Raw genomic sequence first — 25138 nt, 5'->3', positions numbered from 1 at the left:
TCATCTATACCCTCCCATCGTAGACCACTGTGAGGCTCCTTTTGTGTCTGCAGGTAGTTGTTCCAGTAATGAGGACGATGCAGGCTGTAGCACAATGAGGTCAGAGGTATGATGGATTGGTCTCGCTTGGTCAGATGTGAACAAGCTGGGTTATCTGTGTAATTTTTTTTTCTGGCACAGCGCTGCATGTCTCTTGGCTCTGCAATGAAGATATATCACTACATCTTCCCACCTCCTCCTTTTCCTGTTGCTAAACATGCGCCTTGGATTCTGAAGTGAAAAATTGACTCTATTTTTATATTGTCCCTGTTTCATGGGGATTCTGAAGGTATTGGGGACACAGGGTTTTCTACTTTCTGTTGCCTGTAATGTTTGCTGAAGGACTATCCCCAGGAAAACTCATTTTCATTTAAGATGAATCACTTTTTCTGTAGTTGTAAGAGTAAATTCTTTGCCAAAGCAAAACAGATTTATCTCCCGAAATCCCAAAGGGTCAGGTGAAATTTTTCCATTTTATGAATCTGCAAATGTAGAATCTTCACTGACAAACTATGCCAATAAAAGCTCCCTAGTACAGCCTAGGGCCTCCATAAAGCCTCTACAATTCCTCCTGTTCTTCTGCTTCTTCTCTTCGATCCCTGCCGGCAGCTCAGGCCATGCAGCAGCTCTGTCCAGCCCCTGGACCCTGAACAGGGCTGATCAGGGAGGGGCCTGCGGGGCTGGGGTGAATAGCTGCCGGGAGTCATGCTGCGGGTGTAAACCACATGAATGTGCCGCCTGAGCAGATAGGATCAGGCGAGGCAGGGAGGCCTGGGAGGCCACGATGCTCAGCGCAGCACCGCGTGCTCACATCAAAGGCAGTGCGGAGGTGGGGGTGGAGGGGAGGCGGAGAGAGGAAGAGAGCGAGCGAGGGCTGGGCCAAACTCTTCAAAGGCCTCTCTGACTAATGCCGGGCCTGATATGCGTCGCCACAAAACCGAGTGATGATGCAATTGCAGGCCCCCGAGCTAAATCCGCTCCCATACAAATAAAGATGGAGGTGTTCCCTTGCACAAGCACGGTGAGAAAAATACTTTGAGTGTTTGGCTGAAGCCTGAGCACCTTGCAGGTGAAGGTGTTGGGTCACCCCCTGACACTGCTGCTGGACGAATCCCAGTGGGGGGAAAAAGGAACAGGAAATGGATTTGGTCTGATTTCAGTGGATGGGTACATGCACGGGGCGTTTCTAAAGTATACAATAGGTGAAACAGAGTTGACTTTGTTCTTTGTAAAGTTTATACAGGTCTTGTGTTTACATGTGTGAGATAGCGTGTACTTCCCTTCTAATGTGCACGACTACAGATCCCTTCAAAATGCCCCCATGATAATCAGGCTGATAACTCATTGACAGCTCTCATGACAGTTGCCGAGCACACGCTGCTGGAGAGTATCTCCGTTGTTGACAGCGCACAACAGTAATTTGCTGTTGTTGATTCAGTATGCCAGAGGTTATTTGCATGCCTCCGATTGAAGTTATCTTTTCCTCGTCCTTGTTTTGCGAGTGCATGTTCCCTTTGAAGTTAAATTAGTACTAAACAGCTGCACTTTATTTCATTTGAAGTCCAGCCTTTTAATTCCTCCATCCTGGGGTCGGTTTCACAAGTCAGGACGGCAGCACAAAGCCTTTGTTGCTGGTTAGAAAAAAAGAGGCTTCAGCATTTTCAGCAATGAAGGCTGTAATGCTGCAGCTCAAGGCTATTGCAGCAAATTGCTAATATACTTACATGGAGGGCGGAAAAAACTGATTTTGTATCAAAGCTTTCCTTTATTGCTACAAATGGCAGTTCATTTCTGATTTTTTTTTTTTCCTCCCAGAAACTGATTATTAAAATATTCTCTATCCCAAAGACATATGGTGTTCTGCTTTTCATTCTAACCTGTTGTTTTACTGGTGTTCCAGCAGTTAAAATGCTCAGTTACACTGGAAATGTTCCTTATGTGGTCAGCACATCATCAGTGAAAGCCTCATTAGCAAAATAGCCAGCAGTTTCACATAATTGTATCCACACTGAGACTTTTGTGCTGCTGGGAGGGCGGAGGGCAGAAAGCGTGGCGAACCACTGTGAGTTATAGATTGTGTTGGCCCCGTTTCAGTGTCAGTTTGCAGGTGCCATTGCCTCTAAAGTGCTGCTGTTAGGTGGATACTGCAATTGAACCTCACGCTGGGGAAGAAGTGCTGTCTAAGTCTTTCAGCCAGTATTGGAAGGCTTACATGGTATATCCAATACTACATGTTAGATATTCTGTCCATGCCAATATTATACAAAATGTCATGGGACTCCGTAGAGGAAAGCTGTATTATTATAGTGCAGTACTATCAGGCATGATTTTTTTTTCCACTAATATCAGTGTAGATATTATTTTAAAATGAGTTTTTATTTCAACAACATTGCACGAGAGGTATATTTTGATGAACGAGACGCCTGATCGGTAATTAAATACATTAAAACATCGTCATGATCAGTTTGGCTAATAGATGCGACTTTTTATGCCATGCACATTTTTTCTGCATTACTCCAGACCCCACCCTTCCCCACCACCTGTACCCTCCTGGCTCAGCATGAACCCGAGTGTTTATGAAAAGGTTAGGATAATTACTCCTGGCCAGCTGTGTCCATATCTTTCTCCTTGCAATCCATCTGTTCACCTTTCATTGTTCTTGCATATTACTGTCAGGAAAAATGTCAAGACTTTCTCCCTCTTTTTTTTTTAGCATATGCCACAGCTTACAGCTCGCTAAATAAGCAAAATAAAATGGAGGACATCATTATTTTTGTCAGTATGCTTTCTCTGTTTCACAACTTCTCTTGTATTTATCTAGATTCATCCTTGTGTCATGCATCATTGTAAAAGCTGCTCTTCCCATTTTTAGCAATTTCATAAAAGGCCAAGGAGATATGCTTTTTTTTCCCCTTCTCCCCTGACACTGTATGGGCACTTTGTTCAAACACACTTGGCTCACTAATGACAGCGTGTCCTTGGACATGTCAAGGAAATCTAGATTCTCAGAATTCTGTTTTAAGAGAAAGGAGAGATGGAGTGGGAGAGGATGGGAATGACAGAAAAAGACAGGCCAATACAGCCCTTTGCTATTCTGTCTGCATCCCACAGGCATGTGACATAGTCAAATTGTCACCCCCAGGGTGACATGCATCCCGCAGGCATTTCGAAGTAAACACATCTCAGGGAATGTGGCTCAAAGATTTGGATAGTGGCCTCACCATATTGGAAGCATCTTTTTCGCTCTCATATAATGAATGCAGGAGGATCTGAAGGTCGTATTATTTATGCATAAGAAAAAGCTCTGATACTTTTATGATCTAAAAGTAATGATACTTGGGATCTGAGCATCATGGCAGGAGTAGTTTCACACTTTGGGAATGGATGAGAGGATCAACAAAACCTCAGACTGTCATTTTTATACTTATAGGTTTTATACAAAAAAACAAACAAACCACAAGACAAATGAGACCAAATTTGTTTTTAATGCACTTTTTTTAGGTGCTGGGAATTTGATGCAATAGTTTAATTTTTTTCACAGCAGTTGTAAACTGAATAAAACTTTCAGACTTACTGTTTTTCACTTTGTTTTTATTATGAAACATGCCCTGTAGCCTAATAAAAGATGCATAAATGTGAACATTATTATGGAAATGTCGCAGTCTGTGATGGCTGGAGTAAGATTAGGTGAGACCCATTTGGCATTGTTTTTGTTTTAAACCTAACTAAGCTGGCAAGCTGAGGGCTCTTAGTAAAGCAATCATCTAAAGGCTATTCTATAACATGCTAATGAATGGTCATAGTGCACAGTCAGTAATGTGTTGGCAGGAAAAAACAGCAACATGAGGCCAGACTGGGTTTATTAGCTCAGAGACTTCCACACCAGAGCTCACAGCGTAAAATATTGACAAGGCCGGGTGTCCAAGATACTACATTGGGTGGATGTTGTATGACCAGCAATCTGAACAAAAAATATATATATATATAGGAGCTGCAAGCTTATGGTGCTTTTGAGGGGTAGCGAGTGGGTACATGTGTGCTTCAGTAATAACCCTTTTTGTGACATTAGATGTGCAGTTATGTGGTCTCGACTCGCTGTCGAGCACTCAGGGCTTTTGTGCTTGCAAGTGCCACACTTGTTTGTCCTAATCTTAATTAGCTTCAAACCAAAGCATCCGGTCTCAAAGGCGGTGAGGGTTGTTAAATTCAGAAAATATGAATCCATTAACATTAATCAGAACCCATCTGCAAAACTTAAAATGCCGTGCTTCCTGACAGCTGAGTCAGTCACTTTGTCAGTTGGGCTTCCAGTAAAGATCTGGATGGGAATTTCTCAGAAAGGCTTTTATGTGAATTCTCCATAATGGCTTTACACTCCACTGAGGTTTTTCAGTAGTGTTGCCACCAAATGATAATAGGTGATAACAAATTAAGGCGCCTGTTACGATATTTCCTAAATTTTATGTTTTGATTTAACACGAGTTTATCCTTGTGCCCGATTTTGAGCCGTTTCCTGTTGGCAACCGCACATTATGCATTTCGGTCAGCTTTCCTGCAGCACTGCCTCAAGCTAAGCTCATGGACCGAGGATTTGGGAAGGTAGTGATGCATACATTTGTCATAATTACTGTTTTGCAAAAGCTGGAGTTTGAATCGCCCAGGCAACGGGAAAGCTTCAGAATTCAAATTAGAGTGTGGGATTGAGCTTTTAAGTTGTGGAGAAGGGCTTTTTTCAGCTTTTTGGTTACTGCATCCAGGAAGTCTCCATCATTTTTGCAGTCTGCCCCCCCCCCCTGCTGATTGGTCTTGGTTGCTTATGTATTAAAAGCTTGAGTTGGCATGGCGCTTCTATCCTTGTGAGTTGAGCCAGCATGGAAGAAAGGTGAGGATAACGCAACAGTCCTCTTCACATGAAAGCATCGTAAGCCAGTTACACATACAATTGTGTCATAAAAAATTAACAGCTGTGAATGCAAGTGCGTTTCTTTTGCTCGTTCCTTCTCTTGGTTCTTTCTCAGTGTCTTTTTGCTCCGTCTTGTGTCTCTGTTCCGCACGGGAGGGGAAGGGGGAGGGTGTATAAAAGTGGGACCACACATGCTGTGTCAATGTTTGCTGGAATAATTAGAGACAATGTGGGCCAATAACGGGAGGAGTGCAGTAACCTGAACTCACTTTGTTCTGCCCCGACAGCAACACAAAAGCCTTTCACAGATGCGCAGATCCGCAGGCTCAGAGCAGAAGCAACTGCACTTTTAGCCGGCGTGTTGCAGAGCTCGGAGGATCAGCAGGAAAATGGATTGGTTTCTATGGAACTGCTCTCATTTCACTATTTGTGCCAGCTCAAAGTGATGCTGATGTCACTCCAAAGGCCTTTTAAGCACTGCCTGTACGTCCCTGCCACCAGGCCCAGAAAAACAACCCTACCCCTTGTCACCCTCCCCAGTCTTCCAACACATGTCCCTGGCTTAGAGGACCCTCTTTAACTAGAGGATATCCGGCCGCTCGGTATGCAAAGAGCCTGTGGATTCCTGACGCGAGTGCTAGAGCTGGACTCAGAGGTGACTTTCAGCGTAGCCAGACAACTGTTGGATTAGCGGGACACTTTGCGTTGAATCTGAGCCAATAGGAGGCAGCCTGGCCAGGGGTAGGAGGTACTGGGTTAAATGCAGGCTAATAGACTGCTTTGCAGCATATATGATGGATTAGATTTTAAGCATACCAGAGCTGCTTGTGTCCTGCATAATTTAACACAAAGTAAAATAGAAAGTTGTTTTTTTTTTCTTCTCAGCATATAATTAAAATGAGACAAATGAACATTTGTGTTGTATTTAAGGACACAAAGTGTTTTTAGTGCGGACGGAAATCAGATTTTGTGCCGAAAGATCCGCGCTAATGATTGTGAAACGTTGCCTGTGCTGTGGATGTTTCTGACTGTAACAGAGTGACCCGCTGCTGTGCTCACACCCCGGAGATGGACCAACTGGTTTGTCCCCTCTGGTGTCCATCTTGAAAGGGGACACCGCTATGGGATGCATACATCCCCTGGAGGTTACTGGTGTCATTGTGGCACCTGTCTACTCCACTCTTTGCCTGTGTCAACAGCTCAGATTTATTTACATTCACAGTTTTCCCTTTTCCAGATCTGGAATCTGCAGAAGATCTGGAGGTTTGTCAGTTGATGGAGTTTATGAATGTATTCATTTTATAGTTAAACAACTCACTCCGAACACTGCACCCTTTCTCTCGTGTTTGCGAAATACAACAACAGTGTTGTACACAGCGATCTTCTTGTGTGGATGCAGTACTATGTATTTATGCTACTTCTAGTGTTTCGATATTTATAGGTACTTGTCTGTGAGCTTGATTGCAGTTCAATTTTTGTTTGTTTTTTTCCACAAACCACATGCATCCTGAATCTCAGAAGCAGCGGGTTTGGTTCAAAAATACACTGTAAAGACTTAATGCAGTTTCCCTGCAGGACTAACGTGTGTTTTTAAGTCTTGCAACTATTCATATTTACTATTTTTCAGTTTTGTGTGACAGAGCGTAATCTTATCTCCGCTTTTAGCCTGGGGATACACAACAGCTTTCATTTTGTTCTCTTCCACCCGGTGTTCTCCTCTAATCAGTCTCAGATTCTCACTTTGCCTCCTTGCCATTCTCTTCTCTTACTCCTTCAAGGCTTGTTTTCCTCCTTTTTTCCACCCCCTCCTTCTTCTATCTCTCTCCTTGTCTTTCCATTCCACTGGGCTGATGTTCTTTTCTGTACTCCTGGCTCGCAATGTGTTCCTCATCACAGCTTGTGTTTCCTCTTATCTGCCGTTCTTTTATCAGTGGCCGCCACACATGCCCGAGAAAAAGGGGAGGGGGAGGTTTGGGGGGCTGATGTTATCAGCAGGTGGAGATTTCACCACAAGAGTTCGGGGGCCCAGTGTGGCCAGAGGAGGGCCATGCCGGAAAGGCTCTGACATGGGAGCCAGCAATGTAAATTCTTTACAGTGCAGCCTCACTGTCATCTAAACACCTGCCTTTTTAGTTACACAAGTAAGCTTTCTGCATGACACTTGGAGAGAGTGTAAGCATTTGGCAAATGGGCAGTAATGCATACGTCGACAAGGTTGAAGCTCTTTTGCCTTTTGTTCTTTCACCTGCTCAGCCAACAAAGAGTACAAGTGTAAATAGTCTTTTGTGAAAACAAAACTGCTGCAGCGATTGTAAAAAGTGTCATTTCACATGTGGCCAATGAGAGAATGTAACTTAAAACAGATGTAAAGTATATTTAAAACCTTACATGAAGTTCTAATTGGCATCCGGTTTCAATGCAAAGTAGCAGCGTATGTCAGGTCTGTGCATCACAAAGAAGATAAATCCTTGACATGGAGGGAAAGGAGAGCTGGGATGGTAGGGATAGACCGGCGGGAAACCAAAGCACAGGCTCACAAAAGCCTAAAATGATATCGCTGGTGGATATCTGGATGCTTGGGATGCCTTGGATGGCTGCTGTACACTTTTGGCTTTGTCTTTGCGGGCATGAATAGAGGCCTCTGTGGTAGTGATGACAGGCTTCTCCAGGCTGGGCCCTGGTTGGCTGGCAGACTAGGTGCTGAAGGTCTGGAGGCTTCAGCTCTCTTGTAGGGGCAGAAGCCTGACAAAGGATGCTGATCGTCCAGGTTCGCCCCACAAAAGACGCTCTGTTCTCAGCCTACGACCTGCCCTTGTTATTGTGACATGCCTGTTACATTCATACACATGAGTTTAGCTGAGACGACACACCCACAGCACCAACTATAATAGCCACCTGTGTGGGGATATACTTAGTTATGTTGGTGTTGTTGATTTTGCAAGGGGCTGCAGAGACTGACTCTTCTGGGTGCAAAAATAAGTCAGTTTGTATAGAAGTCTATGAGAAAATGATCATGTGTATTGCCTGACTCGGTAGACACTTAACTAAGTAACCAAGTTTATGGTCTAAATAACTAGTTTCAGGTCATGTAATACAAAATGCTGTTTTTGTTAATGTAGCTTCTTTTTGTATTAAAAAAGATAAAAAGCGGGGTATGTTTTTGTTTTTTTAAGACTTTGGCTTCGTGGTTTGCACATTCTCAAAACAAGCACAAGGTCCCTGGTCTAATCCCAGGGGGGATACATGAATCCCTTTGGGGTTACATCAGGAAGGGCATCCGGCATTAAAACTCTGTCAAATCAAACATGCAGCGCTACCCACTGCGGCAGCCCTTTGTGAACAAGGGAACAGCTGAAAGTAGCAGCTTCTTCTTTGTGATTGACAAGGCTCTACTATACAAGTGGACAGCATAATTTCTCCATCAGGTCCTACCACCTTACTGGTGACATCTGGTTTCAAAAAACAAGATGGAGCAAAATGCCTAAGTCAGGAGGCTTAAAAAGGGGACATCATGTTGATGAAATTTATCTCATGCAGTTCATGGAACAGATGTAAGATATTAATAAAAACTGAAAGCTGTGATTCCTTTGACTGTAGGCCATTCAGCTGGTTTAAAGCTGATATGAAGTTGGCAGATAAGCACAGAAGAGTATTTTCACAAAGAAGGCGCTGCAATGGCCTTACAAGAGGTTTCATCATTGTCATCATCCACCTTTGCGTAGATGGCCAGTGAGGTAAACACACTGCTCACTGTACTGTACATCTCATATGTTTACATGCTAGTTGGGGGCACTAATAGCTGAGGCTCGTTGCAGTCTTTTCATGTTTTTTTATTTCAAATTATTAACAAAGAAAGGAGAAGCTGTTTGGAGCTTCCAGGCTTGATGCATAAAGAGTGAAAGTTCTCCCAGACCCTTCACATGCCCCTTCGGGTCTATGCCAAATGCCCCTCTTAGAGATTCGCAGAGCCTCTTTGATCCTTATTCTTTCCTCCCAGCTGGGAGGCCAGAGGATGCAAACAGCCCTTTTCCAAGTCACACATTCTTTCCTAAGGACCAAGAGGTCCTGACCCATAGCTGCAGTGGAATTTCATATACAGAAATAGGCCAAACTTGCCAGGCCATTTGAATGTCCAGCCGTGTGCTTTTACCATTCATCACACTTAGATCTTCTGAATTGGATAGTCAGCTTTATCACGTCATGGTGAAGTGCTGGAATACCCTCAAAGAGGCTTAGTTTGCCCCTTTCCTCTACAGTGTTTTATTGCATCAATTGTCTGTTTAAAATCTAGCTTAGCCAATACCTCAATGTTCAGAACAAACACGAGTTCTGAACTAATTGCTTCTGCAAGATTTAATTTGAAATTTGTCCAAGCCACCTAAGAGGTTTTCAAAAACTTTAAGAGTTTTGCCTCCTGAGAAGACTCAAGATTGTTTGTTTTGACATCCTCTCTAAATGACTCTAACTTCAGACAGTTTTTCAAGCCTTTTTTTGTCTCCAGGGACACTATTTGCCATAGCTCCTCTTTTTCCAGAAAAGGACTTGCAACCTGCAGTCCTCTTAGATGTGGAGCCAAATGCCCCGTAGGTCACAGTCAGCTAAGTGGTTCCTTGCATCTAATAAAAAACAAATCAAATAACATGGCTCCCTAGGGGTTTATAGCGCTACAGTCTCTGGACTCCAGGGCAGATAAACCTCTTCAAACGTCCCCATGCAAATATTTGAATGTGGGAGGAACTTTTTGGCTGCGATTGTATAATTTACTGTCAGGTTCATGAGTCTTTAGATTTATAGCTATTTCATAATATTACCTCTGTGCACTACACACAGTGGATTCTGACTATTAAAGCCACAACATGCCAAAGAGCTGACCACTGGGCAGCTGAACAGTTCTCTGAACTGTGAAATGACCTTATCTTTAGATGCTGGCCATTAGCTTTTCAAAGAGCCCGCTAACGCTGCTGACAGGAAATACATTTGTGTAAAGTAGGTTTGATGTTTAACTCTTAAACGATGGTTATCCTCTGGGTCTTGCTTATTCCAGAGCGCTTATTCCTCTTCTCCCACTGCCTCCGTCAGCTTGTACCTCTGGCAGCGCAGCTAGGGAGAAGGAGAGGAACAATACGGCATTTGTGCACTGCTCTGCACTTGGCCTGCTGCTAAACAAATGTTCGGAGGAATTCTAGTGGCTGGCCTTGCCCCTGGGCCCAAGCTGATCCCACAGTGACTTCATAAACACTCTCTGAAGTGATCAAAAGAACAAATCACCCTTTATAGGGAGCTATATGGTAATGGAATTATTTCCACATCAATTAAAATGTACTTTGGCTCTCTCTTGGCCTTGTGTACACTATTTATTTTGACCCTGCTGCAAAAAGGGAAACGTTCTATTGCCCAGGGCACATACATAAATTTCCGGGGAGGTTTGCAGTTTTTGCAATCGTGTTTAAGGCATCTTCTCAAGCTGCGGCTGCTTGTGGCGAAGCTGATCACTTGAAATACAGAACTCCAATCATAAATAATTACTTTTTAATGACAGTTCTTAAACTTGGGTTATCTTTTACTTGCATACGCTCAAGTCCTGAAAGTTTAAATGAAAAAAACACATATCCCCACCCATTGTGGAACATTGAAAATACATAGACACCGTTCTCAAGTGGTGGTGTGGCTTAACATTAAATGGTCAGGTGACCTGGCCATGAGGTGATGAGGAAATGATACACATACGTAAGAGCATGTTATGTTCCCGTTTTTGTGTTTTTTGTTTTTTATGGAAGAGAAACTCCCTATTAGAGGCTTTATTCAACCAAATCAACAAACCCAACCTATTTCTCCCCTTGGGAGTTTGTTCTTTAATATAAAGCAGCTCTGATGATTTAAAGTTTTGCTCTTTTTAACCCTTCGGCTTTAGGGTCATGAAAGATAGTGAATATATTGGTAAATATGGGCCATGAGTCAGTCGGGCTAATAGTGAAGTTGAATGCAGTAAATATTACAAATATTGTGTTTAGTTTAATGACTAGCAGAATGTTTGATCAGACTTTGATTTATACAAATCCAGGTACTTTATTAACTAATTATTAACAAATAATATTATCTGAACTTAAACTTACTCAGAAGACAAACAAATGTTTTCTCTAAATCCACCTCACCTGCTATCACCTGCCACTGCATTTTTCACCTCCTTGCCCAGGCCTCAACTTGGCACCTTTCTGCTTTTTATCTCCACCCACTGATGGAGCCAGCCATTGAAGCAACCTCGACACCACCCCCACTCCTCCACAACCTTTCTCTGTGTCTCTTTACTGCGCGCCTGCACAATAGCCTCGCTCGGCAGAAGTCCAAGAACGTTGTTTGTCCGATCACCGCTGCGGCCCCACCCCCCTTTTATTGGTGCATGCGGAGGGACAGTGAGTGAGTGTGTAGGTCTGTGTGCGCAAACTGTTTTTCAAGCAGTCGGAGGGAGGTGTGGCTGGATCGTTATGGTAACTTATATTGACCGAGCGGAGGGGGGCAAAAAGTGGAGCTCGGCGCATGCTTTAGACTTGCAAAGCGGGAGGCGTTTGCTGGAGCATCCCAGATTGACGAAGCATAGATGGTGTCAGGTGACAGGCTTTTGGCGCACTTCCGAGGCTTTGATGGGAAATTAACTCTTGAATGTCTTTTTAAAACTGTCAGCAACACAAAAGATGAGCAACAACAAGTCAACTACAACTCCCAGGGTGCACTATGAATAAGTAAACGTGCTTTGAAGAGTTTTAATAAAACATTCAGCAGTTTAAATCAGGTCACATATGAACTGTATCTTGTCCCCAGCTTCTGCACTGAGGCTCTAATTCATGCCTGTGACACGCTTCCTCTTCCTAGCAACATTGCCTGAGGGTTATAGGTAGAGCATCTTTGAGAGCTGGATATCATACTGAATGAACAGAGATTGCAATACATACAACATTATCCTATTGCCTCCTTACATTGTCCAGCAAAACTATGTATTTCTGTGCATTTTTCATTTATAAAACGCTGGAAAATAAAGAAAAAAACTGTTTAGGGTTGAGTTATTGAGCTAATATATCGATGTGCTAACTCCACTGTTGTTGTGTTTATGGTTTTGTTTATAATCCTTCAACTCATTAACTGATTCACTTGTAAAATACAACTCTGGAATAGTCTTTCTGTTTTGTGTGGCAGAGCTGGGCACCAACACTGGTGAACATTCTCCACATGTGTTACTAATGAATGTGGAGACCTGGCTTTGCGCGACCGATGATTAACACTGTAAAGCAAAGCACTGGTGTCCAAGTCTCCATTCTTTCATCTAACAAATATCGGAGCTATCCTGGAGGCATGCTGCACAAGCTAATAGCATGTGTTCTCCGCACCTGGTTGCTCATTTAGAGGCTTTTCAGTGTTGAAAAATGTTTAAATATTGCCCAACCATGAAACTAGTAGCAATCTTTAAAGCTGATTCACTGACCACAGGTTTTGGATGTGTTTAAAAGATTCACACACCTCGCCCCGGTTCAATCCTAGGCTTCGATACCCTGAACCCAGCTGCTCTGCCAGGGGCAGGGCTGTTCCAGTCCTTTTTGTCCATGCCACTGACCTCCAAGCGCACCTCTGCGGGGTCTGGCCCAAAGCCGGACGGTTGATGGTGGACATTGTTGGTGCAGTGGGTTCCCCTCACCCGGGCAACCGGGCCCCTTTGAGCCCTTACCCCTTACTGTTTGCCCAGCCACTCTTTCCTCCTCAGCCCACTCTTCTTCTTTTCCCCCTCGCCATGGAAGTGAAAGGAAGCTTGAGAGACAGCATGTTGTTTTGTGCTCACTGCTTGGATATGCTGCTGGTGGCCGGCTTCCTATGGCGCACCAAAGCTCCCATTCACTTTCTCTCCTTCTCTTTCTTTGACCTCCTCTCGGGAACGAACCACTGTTTGATCACATTAGGGGAGAAAGAGAGAGATCAGTGGTGCTTTTGACATTCCCACTAGCTTTTGACAGTCTATGTGCAGCTGATCAGTTTGCCCGGCACCAGCAAGTGGCCTCTTTTGAATTTTTCCTCTCTCTTTTATGTTTTTTAGGCCAGCCATTGTTAAGCCTTTTGATTAGAATGTGTGGGTAGAGCTTAGCAGGACTGGTGTTTCATTTCTTATTTCACACTTTTCTCTTGAGTCTGCTCTCCCTTTTGTTGGGGAGAGCTTGTGTTGACTGCATTTCTCAAAATGTCAACTTCTGCGATCATATCTGTAGGAAAAACATGCACTTGTAAGTGAAAGAGAACCACGGCATGCGGATGTGCCACTTTGATCACCACAAAGTGGCCATCAAAGCTGGGGAACGCTTAATATGTTGGCCACTGAGGAAGCAGAAATGCAAAAACTGCACAGTTGGTGAAAAACCATAGAAGTTTCTTCAAAAGGTGAACCAGAATGTGGGCGTTGAGCAATTGCTCGCTGATATTGCACTGTTCTTTTCTTTATCACTTCTCAGAATCACTCTGATAGCACACACTCCTCTCTTTTGATCTGCAAGGTTTGAGCATATTTGAGAAAGCTGGGTATGACCACTTCACAATTATTGGGGGCTGTGCTTACTAAAAAGCAGAATCCGTAAAAGGCTTAAAGAAGAAGGCCTCTGGAATCTTGTTTTATTTATGCCAAAAATGCCTGGCCACAATTAACCAACCACGACCATTCTGAATGTCAATTTAGGTCATTTTCTACCCTCACAAAAGCCCAGGACTTGGAGCCCATGAAGCAGAAAAAAGCTGATGTAATGGGTTTAAGAAAATCTCCAAGGGGAGTCAAACCTCACCCACACAACCCCAACCAACCCCCCTTCCCTGCCACCACCTCAGTCTAAAATCCACTCTTCTGAAGTGGTCACCACCTTCGGTCAACATCAAAATATGATACGCAGGAACAGCGGCTCTGAAACTTTCAATGGTAGAGTTAGTTTGTAGACAGGGGGAAAGCATTTATGAGGATTTTATTTTGCAAAAACTCCCCAAAAAACAGAGGAAATGTTTATGATTGACTGATTTGGTGTTTGGGATGGGGGAAGGGGAGCAGGAGATGAAGGCAGAGGGAAGAGGGTGAAAAAGAAAGGAGGAGGGAAACGAGGGGGGGTAAAGAAAAGAAATCCCAGCCTTGGCACACACACTCCTGCGCGCGCATACACACCACACACACACACACACACACAAACTGCAGTGTAGAGCACAAAAGAAACCTGTAACGCCTCCAGATTCCTTCTAGTCGAGTATCAAAGACATGCTTTGGTTAAGAACGAGACTAGTGCGCAAGATAGCACCGAGTGAGCCAGTGAACCCAGCACTGGCTCGGTTGGGTGCTGTGAGTTAATCTCTCAGATGGGATTTTTCTCCCTTCTTCTTCTCCACCCTCCTCCCTCTCTTTGGGGATATCGGTATTGCTGTGTAGCTCTGAATAGAGGGACTTGTCTAACCTGATCACTGGTCAGAAAAAGCACAGGGAGAGGTTCAAAAACCACACGCAGAGACGACTGCTGCTTTTAAGTTTAGAGGTGGGATAAACCACTGGTCCATTCTGCCTAGCATAGCTCGTGTCCCAGACCTCCTAACACTTGAAAGAATCTTTTGAAAGGGCACTTTAAACTGAAACTTTAGATGAGAAGTATGGTGGGATTTAAAAAAACAAAGCAGTCTTCTTTAAGTTAGCTTTGTGATGACTTTATCCTGTTATTTCTTCAGATGGATTCATAGAAAATAAGTGTGATGTCTCTAAGGTGTCTGCCAAACTAACAGCCCACACCTCATAATTCTCTTTACAATGAGAACGTTAATGAATAATAGAAGACAGGAAAACACATTTTCAAAGCTGGACAGAAAATCTAGCTTCCACCATATTTGTGTCTCCGAATCACTGTTGGCTTCATTTGAGGCAGTGTGGCTTAACAGTTAGGCCTCTGGCTTACTGATCAAAAGCTTGAGTTTCTGAGCAAGCCCCTAAACCCTGTCTGCTCTGAAGGCTGGGGGGGATCGTATCATGGCTGACCCTGGGCACTGACCACAGCTTGCTAACAAACTAATAAACTATGCAGAAAAAGAATTTGACTGTGCCTGTAATTTATATATCACTAATGGCTATATTAGTATTCGGAGATGTCATTGATGTGATCCATGTCTGTGGTTACTAAAAGGCTATGATGCAGCAATGGCTACCCCTCATCAAAACATGGATGGTCCCACAGAAAAAGCTGCAGCTAGGCTTACAAATACGATGGCTTTGATGAGATCTTGAGGCAAAAACATCCAGGAGCAACTTGTCAAGACTGCAGCGTCAGCTTTTTAGTTATGTAAAAATGATGACTTCCTTATGGAAGCCTGTTTCCGCAAAAAAAAAAAAAGTATCCATTACTCGAAATTGCGACTAATCTTTCTTGAAATTTTGACTTATTTTTCTCAAAATTTTGAGTTAATAACTCGAAATTTCGAGTTAGCGCTGCCAATCAGTAATCTAAGTGAATTATGTCGTTTCCTTGTTACCCGGAAGCTGAAGCCCTCAGCTACAAATGCTACAGCTAAGCTACCAGTATTACAGCCAGTGATGAATGCACAAATGATTATTTTAAGCGTGGCTTCACAAATGATGAAATCCTTGTGTTATTAGCTGAATCACATGGCGTTACTATCAGCAAACGTACTCTCGAAAGCGCCAATTTGTTGTGATCCGGTTTTGAGCGCGCATTCCACGTAGATTACTGATTGGCAGAGCTAACTCGAAATTTCAAGTTACTTTTCTCAAAATTTCAAGTTAATAAGTCGAAATTTCGAGTTATAGATACTTTTCTTTTTTAGTGGCGGAAACTGGCTTCCATACTTTCTAGTTCATGGAAAGGGTTGCAAGGACACTCGGTGATGACATAAACCCATGTGTCACAGGAGTCCTCATATTTTATATACAAATATAAAATAGCTTTCAGCTGGTGCACAGTCGAGGTCAGTGTGAATATTTAACATCTGCATTTTGCATAAAAGGGGGAAAAATGGGGATAAATTAAATGTAGTTGTTGAAAAAAGTGCGACTAAAATATTTACCGAGCTGGAGGCTCAAGCGCTTTTTACTTATCAGCAAATATTCCATGCAAAGCTCTGGAGGCACATATTGTATACGCATTGTGTCCATGTGACCCCGGCTTTTCCTAGAAGCTACAACAACGAGAACATAATTGGCAGCTTGGAAAGCATCCAAATAGCTTCCTTTGCCCTTGTTCTTTCCATCAGGATCTTCCCTTAAGGAATGTATGTAGAACACCGCATGCTGATAACGGCCCTCCCTCCACCTAAGAACCCTTAAATCTATGTTTCCCATTATTCATTAAAATGGCTCTGTCTTTGTTTATTTATTGTCATTTCCTGTGGAATATCATTAGCTAGTTGGAGGGCATGAGCTTCTGGGTTGTGCTTTCCTCCTCTCCCTCTGGTTTGTCATGAAAGGTGATCGTGCAGCCATTCACAGAAACTAGAGAACAATCAAAAGACAGAGAGGTTCAGGAAAAAGCCAAGGGAGCCAAGAAAAAAGCAGACTTGGGGAAATCGTCAGAGGCTGATTCTGTGTTCATCAGTTTTCACAAGGAGAACTAATCTCTTCCGATGCATATTCCTCCCTGTTTTGTTTAAGTGTCTCTACATTTCAAACAGAATCACGAGGCTAATTGCAGGTGACACATAACACATTCCACATGCGGTTTAATGGTGCCCCCGCTCTTCATCTTCTTCGCTCTAAGTGCTGCGTGACCTTAGCCATCTGACCCGGAAGTGATGTAGCTGAGCATTTCCTCTGGTGTATTTGGAACCCCAGTAAGTGTTTCCTAAAGAAAACAAGTTGGAGGCAGCTGAAATCTGAAACCACGCTAATGCTGGCTGCCTCTCCACCTTGGTTCGCTCTCTCCAGAAACCCTGTGGCCACAGGGGGAAGCAGAGGTAAGGTGGAAGGGAAGGGGGGTGAGTAGCTCTTACTGTATGAAACCCACTTTGTACACATTCATTTAAGTGTGTGAACATGCGCATGTACTGTAAGTCCAGTTCACATTCCTCTCAGCTCTGACTGGCAGGGAGCTGCAATCCTCTGCAAACACACTGTGTGGTGTGAGCCAATATTCAGGTTGGCCTCGTCTAGCCAAGCCCTGACAGACACCGGCATGCAAGGCCAAAACGGCTTGTTTGTGCAGTTGTCGTGCAGAAGGTCATTCGCTACATTAAGTGTGTGTGAGGACAAAATGAACCTGACCTTTGGAGAAAGCCTTGTATCCCTCCTTTGAGAGCAGCTGGATTATAATACTCATCTCACACTGTAACTGTCACACATACGCACACACACCCCAACGCGGTGTGGAGGCCATCGTCTCTCGCTGGTTTAACGTTTGGCTCTCTGCTTTGATATGCCAAGGTTGCTATACAAATTTCACAAGTGACTTTGGTCATCTGAAGTGGTTCCATCACCTAAATTGAATATCTGAAAGCATCTTTCTGATGCTACATTGCTACAGACAAGCATGAGCTCCATATGCTGTCTCTGCTTCTCCTTTCACATACTGCATGTCCAAAATTTGGCAGTTTTCTGCAGTTTTATCTATTGATCAAAGTCTGATGTGACGATCATAAAGTTGAATTCAGTGTCCTGAACAAAGCTTTGTTTACCCGTTCGCCTGTATTCTCATTCTTTACATCATAAATGATATACAGATTATGAAAATGCTCGTACTTAAGTCATTAGAAGAATGTTTGTGAGGTTTACTGTGTTTTCTGACTAATTCAATACAAAAGGGTTAATGAATGCTTAAACTTTGGGGTCTGGATGAAGTTGCTGCCATGCTGGACATTTGAGGGCAGGGTGAGGAGAGGGGTAAAGGAGGGGAAGGGTAGCATGGGCCTATACGCTAATCCCATTCCAGCAGGCCAAGCGGCAGCAGCTTGCATCGCATTCCACAGCTCTGCAAGCTTTTTAGGGTGGGGGGAGTAACATTCCTCCATGGCCGGGCCCATCAAAGATGCCGCACAACATCAAAGGCCACTCATAGCCAAGGTGTTGATGACTGCAATCCTCCCCTCAGTCCACTTTTAGCAGCCTCAACCCCTCAGCCCTCCAACACACGCACACATAAAGCAGGCAGGCTGCGCCAGGCATGCTCACCCTCCTTCCTTCCCAGGCTCAGCGGCCATTCTGCAGCATTATTAATCACTGCTCATTAAGTAGTGACATTGACTTTTGTTTTATGGAGCGAGTTAACGGAGGACGAGCCGGGCTGGCTGCAGCGGGGGATACCACTAATATTTGGGGTGGTGCTGGTGGTAAACATAATAAAAATCCATGAGCACTTAATGCTGGTAATGTGGAACACAATCAAAAAAACTTAAGTAATTATTATTCTTTTTTTATGTATTAAAAGCTTTTTTTTTTAATGCAACCTTCCTCAGTATTCTCAGTTGCCTTTTAATAGTGTGTGAACTATTAAAAGGCAACTGATTTTTGTGGTTACATTTGCCACAAAAATCTGAAGGATGTGACTTTTGTCCTTACTCCGGAGTTCCATTTGTCTTTTATCCCCTGCAGTGTTCAAAGTGAGCAGTACTAGCTATTGTTAGTGTAGAAATCGAGCCCGCTAGTAATAAACAGCAAAAAATGACCAGCAATAATACAAAAACAACATAGGGGGGGGGGGGCTCTGAATTCAAATAATAAAAACCAGCTTAGCCTGTTCAGCTAGATGCTACTTTGGGTTGCAAGCAAAAGCAATTGTTGGATTTAGTAGGTAAGCTGACGTTAGCCAGATGAATGGGATCATTTGGAGTGAAGCCCATCTGGTCAAGTGGGAACTTGATGGAGCGAAATTATGTTCTGCATCATTAATTCAGAAACCATTGTTTAGTTTGAGGATCAAAATGGAGCCAGCTTTCTCCTGGATAGTTTTCCTAACTCAGCTGAATTGCAAGCTTTCTCTTATAGTAAAACACTGTCCTGATTAGATCCATCATTGCAATTCCAATTTATTTATATAAAAACAATTCATAGTAGTTGTCACCTTAAGGTGCTTTATATTATGTTGGGTAAGACCCAGCATGAAAGAAACCTCAACAATAAGATGACCTCCTGTGAGCAAGCTCTTGGCGACAGTGGGAAGGAAAAACTCCTTTTTGACAGGAAGAAAACTCCAGCAGAACCAGGATGAGGGAGGTGCAGTCATCCGTTCTGTCTTGATTGCAGTCAGTTATAAATAATGTAAAAGTAAAGCCAAGGAATCTAATGGTTGCTGACTAATAAACTAATAATAGCTTTCTTTACTAGCCATGAGTGATGCAGGATGGAGGCGGTTAGCCACGTAGCTATAACTTAAATACTTGGCATGTATTTAGTGCTGTGTTGTTGTGGCCATGATTGCTTTATTGTGGCACTGAGGCATCTACACAGGAAAACATTTTCTTGTAGCGCATCACTTTGTTGCTGACAGCTGATTGCTAGTGGACATTTCCAGTCTCTGGTTGCCTAGGTAACTCTCCAGTGTATTCAGCTTAATTTCTGAAATGCTGATCACAGTTCACTTTATTGTTGCGAGTGCCATCAATAGCTGATGTTTTGAGGGCAATGCATATAGTACATATATCCTGTAAGTTATTTAACAAGAAAAATGAAAATTTATTTCAGCTTCTCAAATATGGCAAAATCAGATGCTTTTCTTTGTTTCACATAATAACTGAGAATTGTGTCACTTTGGAATTTTTCACGTTGATTTGATCGAATAATTATTTTGGCGACATCATCTACAACTTTGTGACCTTTGTCAGGACAAATGTGGAAAAAAGATTATGTTGGAGTTTTGTACTACAGCTGTGCAGTTGCGTGCTGTATAGAATTGCTTATTAATGAGCCCCATTTCCCTTTGCTTGTTACACTGTTAGTCATGCTAATTAATTCGCAGTGGCACCTTGATGCCGACAAATAATTTATGCATGTGTTCACCTACTTTCATAATTGTCCTCATAAGGACAGCAGCATCTTGCACATGGAGACAATATGTTTGCTCGCTGTTGTTCCTTTCTTTGATCACCATGATCTCAATTGTTTCCTCCCCCAAAAAAATGGTGCCATCCAACCCAGTGTTGACCCCTGAACTTTGTCAGCCTGTCCTTTGTTCATGTCACTCTAGGTTTTAAAGACTGAAGAGCTGAAAGTGACACCAGAGAGACTTTTGAGTGTGCGTACACACAAACACACACACACACACACACACACGCCATTGATGGTTTCGGGATGCACTCGCCGAGAGTTAATAGAGTCACAAGCTCGGTGTCCTGCTCAGTGTTAAAGCTGTCAACCCCAGTGCCTTGTGCTACATATCAGGACATTTACATGATATTGGGTGTCCTCTGCCAGTGTCCCCTGCTCACACTGAAACCATGACACTTGTTTGCTTTGCCCGTTGCTATGAAGATGGCGTAGAGGTGATTTTTCAGGGGAGGTTAAGAGGCGGACTTGGAGCAAAGGGGGGCAAACGGACAGTTGATGACGGCTCTGAGGCTCGCATCACAAAGCTGGCTCGCTTTGCGCATGGCCTTGACATAACAGCTTTCTTAAGTCTAAGTGATCAAAGTCCAACATGTAATTATTATTGTTGGATCCTTTTTCTGTCAACATTATTTTGTTTATTGCCCTGCCTTTGTTGGCTGGTTTATACCACCAACATAAATGATGGCTAGCTTGGCTAATTGTTCTTTTGGTCCCAGTGGAGAAGACAAAAGGGAGGAAGTCTTCATTATTTCAGAGGAGAAGCAGAAGGATCCCTTTACAGCGATAATGTTACAGGAGGAGGAGTGTCAGCCCCACCTGTATGGCCCTCCCAGATGCTCCACTGTAACTGGATCCCGCTCCCTCTCTCCTCAAGGCTACCAGCCCTCTTTGAAGTTATTTCTAGTGCTGGGAAAGAGGGGCAGAGAGGGATTGAGAGGGGCAAAGAGTGACTGTAAAAGGGGAGGTGTGTGTAGCGTTTTACTGGATGCATTTGAGTTTGTAAGTCTATTTGTGCATGCTATACATAGAAGGCTGCAATTCAAAACTCTTTCTCCTTTCTTGTGCTCACCCCCCCAGTGTGATCTGACATTGAACTTGTGTAGCGGGATCAGAAGACTCTCTGATGTATAGTTTTGTTTAGCCACAGTTTGATGTACTGTGGAGCAAATTAAGTTCAAAATAAACCATAGCTACCACACACAAACTTTGATGGATGCATTGAGTGGGTAGGGGTCATTATTTTGCCCCAGAACACTTTGACACTTGGACTGTATGAGCAAGGGATCGAACCACTGACCTACCGATTAGCAGACAACCCACTCTACTTCTTCAGCTCCAGTCGCCCCAATTAATCAGCTAATTGGATTCTCAAGATCAGGGTTAACTTGCTCTAATTTTTCGTGCGTAGCCAGATTTGTCCCCATCTAAGACTCATGGTTAACGTAACCTGTCTGCAGCTGAGGACGCTTAGTGTAAATCCTCCTGGTAAGGTCTCTGAGTGTCTGTTAAACACGCACGTTTCAACCTGCACTAGAAGCTTAACTTCATAAAGCCTGAACTGAAGCGACTTGCGTAAAGAGGGATACTCCTTGTGTGCTTGCTTCACTCGGGGGGGTTTTGGGTCATCTTTTGGATTGAGGCTCAGTGTCAGACTGATTGGCTTCCTCTGTGTGTCTAACGTGATGTCTGAGCTCCTCAGGGTTCATTCAATTTCTCTGAGTCAGTGGGGAATGCGTGATAATTAAATAGAGGTGATGTGAAGCAAAAAAGAAAAAAAGAGGCAGAAGAGCCATCTCACGTAAACAGATGACAGCTTGACCTTTTGACATTTGAATCTCAGTCAGATGTTACTTCTATGGTTTTCTTGCAGGTGCCTACTATAGGTCATATGAATGAAAACTGTGCCTTTCAAATGTCGTTAGTGTTCTCAGCTTGTTAGTTTTTTGTGTTTCTGTAAATGCTAACTTTTTAAGCGTGAGTTGGCTTCCATGAGTATTTGCGTTTCCCATTTATTTGAGCCACTTTGGCTCACAGGAACTGCAGCTCATATACTTCCACTTTTAATACGTTTACTGGAAGTCTGACCTGCATTTACTGGGACAGAGAGTTCATTTGTGGCCTTATGATTAAGAGCTGGTGTGCTTGTGTGTACACACACTTGCAGAAGACATCTGGGGGGGTTAAAGCACCAGCGTGTTTCTAATTGGTTGAAGCCTCCTTCCATGTCTGGCTTGCAGGGGCGTTTGGGGGTGAAGTTGACTGCATCCTGACCACACCACAGTTTGAAGTGGCTGGTGGTGGAGCTGGTGCTATGTTGACATTGTGGTGGTTTGTGTGATTTGGCCCGGCTTGTTAGCTGGATGTTACACAATTGAGCATCCATGTTATGTGCTGGTTTGCATGAAGACTTTTGAAGTTGTTACTGAAAAATTTCAACTTGCTAATTTGGTTTACTTGGTAAAATCTTCGGTGGTTATGACTGTTGTTTTCCTGGAAAGACCTGGAAGATTTGAATGGGTAGTTTTTAGTAGTCTGTAAGCTATAAATTAAAATTATTTTAATTTAGTTGCAGAATCAGCCACCTTCTTGCAGTAAGAGTGAGCTATAAATTCTATTATGAATACATGAGATTCTTACTTTATTGCTATATTCATGTTATTCCCTCATATTATGCAGTGTTGTCTTTAAAGGTAACGGTTTCTATTTTAAATACTCAATAAAAGGCTGTTAACTGTTATTGAGTAAAACCTTATGATATGATTCATGTGGTGTTTTTCACTGCTAGATACTGTGAATGTGTGCAGATGTACTGAGGCTCAAGGTTGTTTAACTGTGTGTGGAGCTTTGTGTGCGCTGTGCCTGTCTGGCTCTGGACATCCTGTTGCATTCCAGTCTGACTTAGCCATTTTCATGACTGTGTTTTGAGACTCTCAAAGACACCACAGTTCCCAGGGGAGAGTCTGTGAGCCGTGATTAGACATACCCACCTTGCCATCCCGTCCCCGCAACCCTCAACACAAGAGACCGGTGTGTTATTCCAGGAAGTTGACAGTATTTTGGTAGCGATGGCGGTGAGGAGGATGAAGGGCCTGGCTGAGTCAAAGGCTCGGGGGCTGTGAGTGAGATGCTTTTCCACTGGAGTGAATAAGTCACCCCTCGGTCACCCCGATATGTTTCACGCTACAAACAAACCCCTACGCCTGTTCTCAAACAGTGAGATACGTAAACACATGCACGGCACCGGGGAAGCAGGTGGGTGCGAGGACTGGCTTCCTGCCCAGGTTTTTCTTCCTCTGGATTTTGTGTGCTTGTGAAATTGGTGCCAGCTCCTCTTCCAAAAATTTATAGGAGGAATCGGTGAACGAGAGATTTGCGTGGTTAATCATTTAGCCAGCTTCACGAACTTCAAATACAAACTGTCATGCACTTCCACTTTGTTGTAACCGAGGCTTATTGTCTGCGGCCTGTAGCTCATTAAAGTGTTGGAATCCAGTTTGAGTAAAATATTGGTGTCAAGAACAGACAGTACATGCAAGTCTATAAACATGTATAGATCGGTTTAGCTCAGGGATCATCCTCTCCTACTTGCTTTTGATGTTTTTAGCTTCTGCTGTGTTGTAGTATGGATGGCTTGTTGTAATGCACAGCATGCTATGCACCATTTTCAAGCAAGTGCATCACTTTAAATAGACATGCAATTCAGCAGCTTCTTTTGGAATTTTAGATTCTGGTACCCTGTGAGCATCAGCTCCCCTCCAGTTCACAAGGCTTTCCTTGCTGGTGGTGCTAAAAGCACGATTGGAGAATAGTCTTTTTGAAGTATGTGCTTTGTCACAAAAAATAAGAAGCCTTTTATTTTTTTGTGTCAAAAATAGATTGCAAGGAGTTATAAACAGGACTTTTTTTTTTAAAAGTTGAGTAAAGTGCTGATTATTACTTTTATGTTGAGCATTCCTATTTTTCATCTTGTTAGGATACCAGAGGGAATGGAATTTGTAAAAAGCACATTAATACACAGCAGAGGGGGAAAAAATGTAACTACCACTTTCACAGATATAGTGTGGCGAGGGCAGGGTAGGGCGACTGTCTTGGACGTGTAAGAGGGAAAAGGGGTAATGGGGGGCTGTAACCAGGGCTACCAATAATTTAGAAGGAGAGAGGAAAAAGGGGTGTGGCAAAGGGGAGGGGAGGGAAACGGGATGGGGGAAGCAGCAGAAGTGGTTGTTGTACGATCAAAGGCTGAGCGAATTGTGTCACAGACAGAGTGGGAAGAATAGCATTGAGTGGTGTGACTTGCATTTTGATTTCCTTTGAGAGCTTGGGGGGGTGCGAGTGGTGATGGTGGGAGTTTTCAGGAGCACGGCTCTGTTTTGATCCCATTACCAACAGTTATCAGGTCACTTGTTTGACCATTAAGGATCTCTGAGTGAAAGATGATTTTGCGATGTTCTTATGAGTCATAATGTGTGAAAGTGTTTGAAAATATTTAGATGAAAATATGAAATGTATTCAACCAGTGCTGCTATAACAACCAGAGTGAACTGGTGCACTGCTACAACAAAGTTTGCATCAATTTTTATTTTATACCAAAGCGCTGAATATTAACCTTGTCTACAGGTGGTTCTCCAGACAGAGGTGTAAGATTGGTCAGTGGGGGGGTGTGAGTAGCTTGAGTGACAAGCCAAGTTCAAATACCCGCCAGGACTTTATTGCGAGTGTGGCTTGTGTAACAAAATATTCATGTGAAAGGCTGCCTCCCCAAGGGGCAGGACAGATGGGGTAGAACAAGAGACGCCCCCTTGTGGTACTTGGGGAGTGCCTTATGCCTTTCCTCCAAACCTGGGGTACGAAGCAACGGAGCAAAGTGGAGCACTTCGGTGCTTCCAGCAGGCTGAGCTGGTTTGATTTTTGGGGCCTTGCAGGGAAAGCTAGCAGTTGGAACACAAGAGCGAACAGTCTGTCTTATTGTGTGTTTGTGGAAGTGCGCGTGTGTGTGCGTGAACGCACGTTTGCATATGTGCTCGTTAATCTTTTGTCTGCTCCGCCAGTAGCTGTGACCCACTTCACAAGATCACCTCTCATCTCTCATCCAAGTCCGAGCTCCTTTTCCTTTTGCTCCCCATCCCCACATCCATCAACGCATATACGTCAACATC

The 25138-nt window shown here is 43.5% G+C and overlaps 1 protein-coding gene across 2 annotated transcripts in view; it reads left to right on the top strand.

Moving 5' to 3' along the window:
- Positions 1-25138, top strand: part of znrf3 (zinc and ring finger 3) — a 66618-nt gene that overhangs the window by 6731 nt on the left and 34749 nt on the right. The gene's annotated exons all lie outside the window — the stretch shown is intronic.

The sequence above is a fragment of the Oreochromis aureus genome, linkage group 12, assembly GCF_013358895.1.
Source record: "Oreochromis aureus strain Israel breed Guangdong linkage group 12, ZZ_aureus, whole genome shotgun sequence".
NCBI lineage: Eukaryota > Metazoa > Chordata > Actinopteri > Cichliformes > Cichlidae > Oreochromis > Oreochromis aureus.
This window is presented reverse-complemented; position numbering and strand designations above follow the sequence as displayed.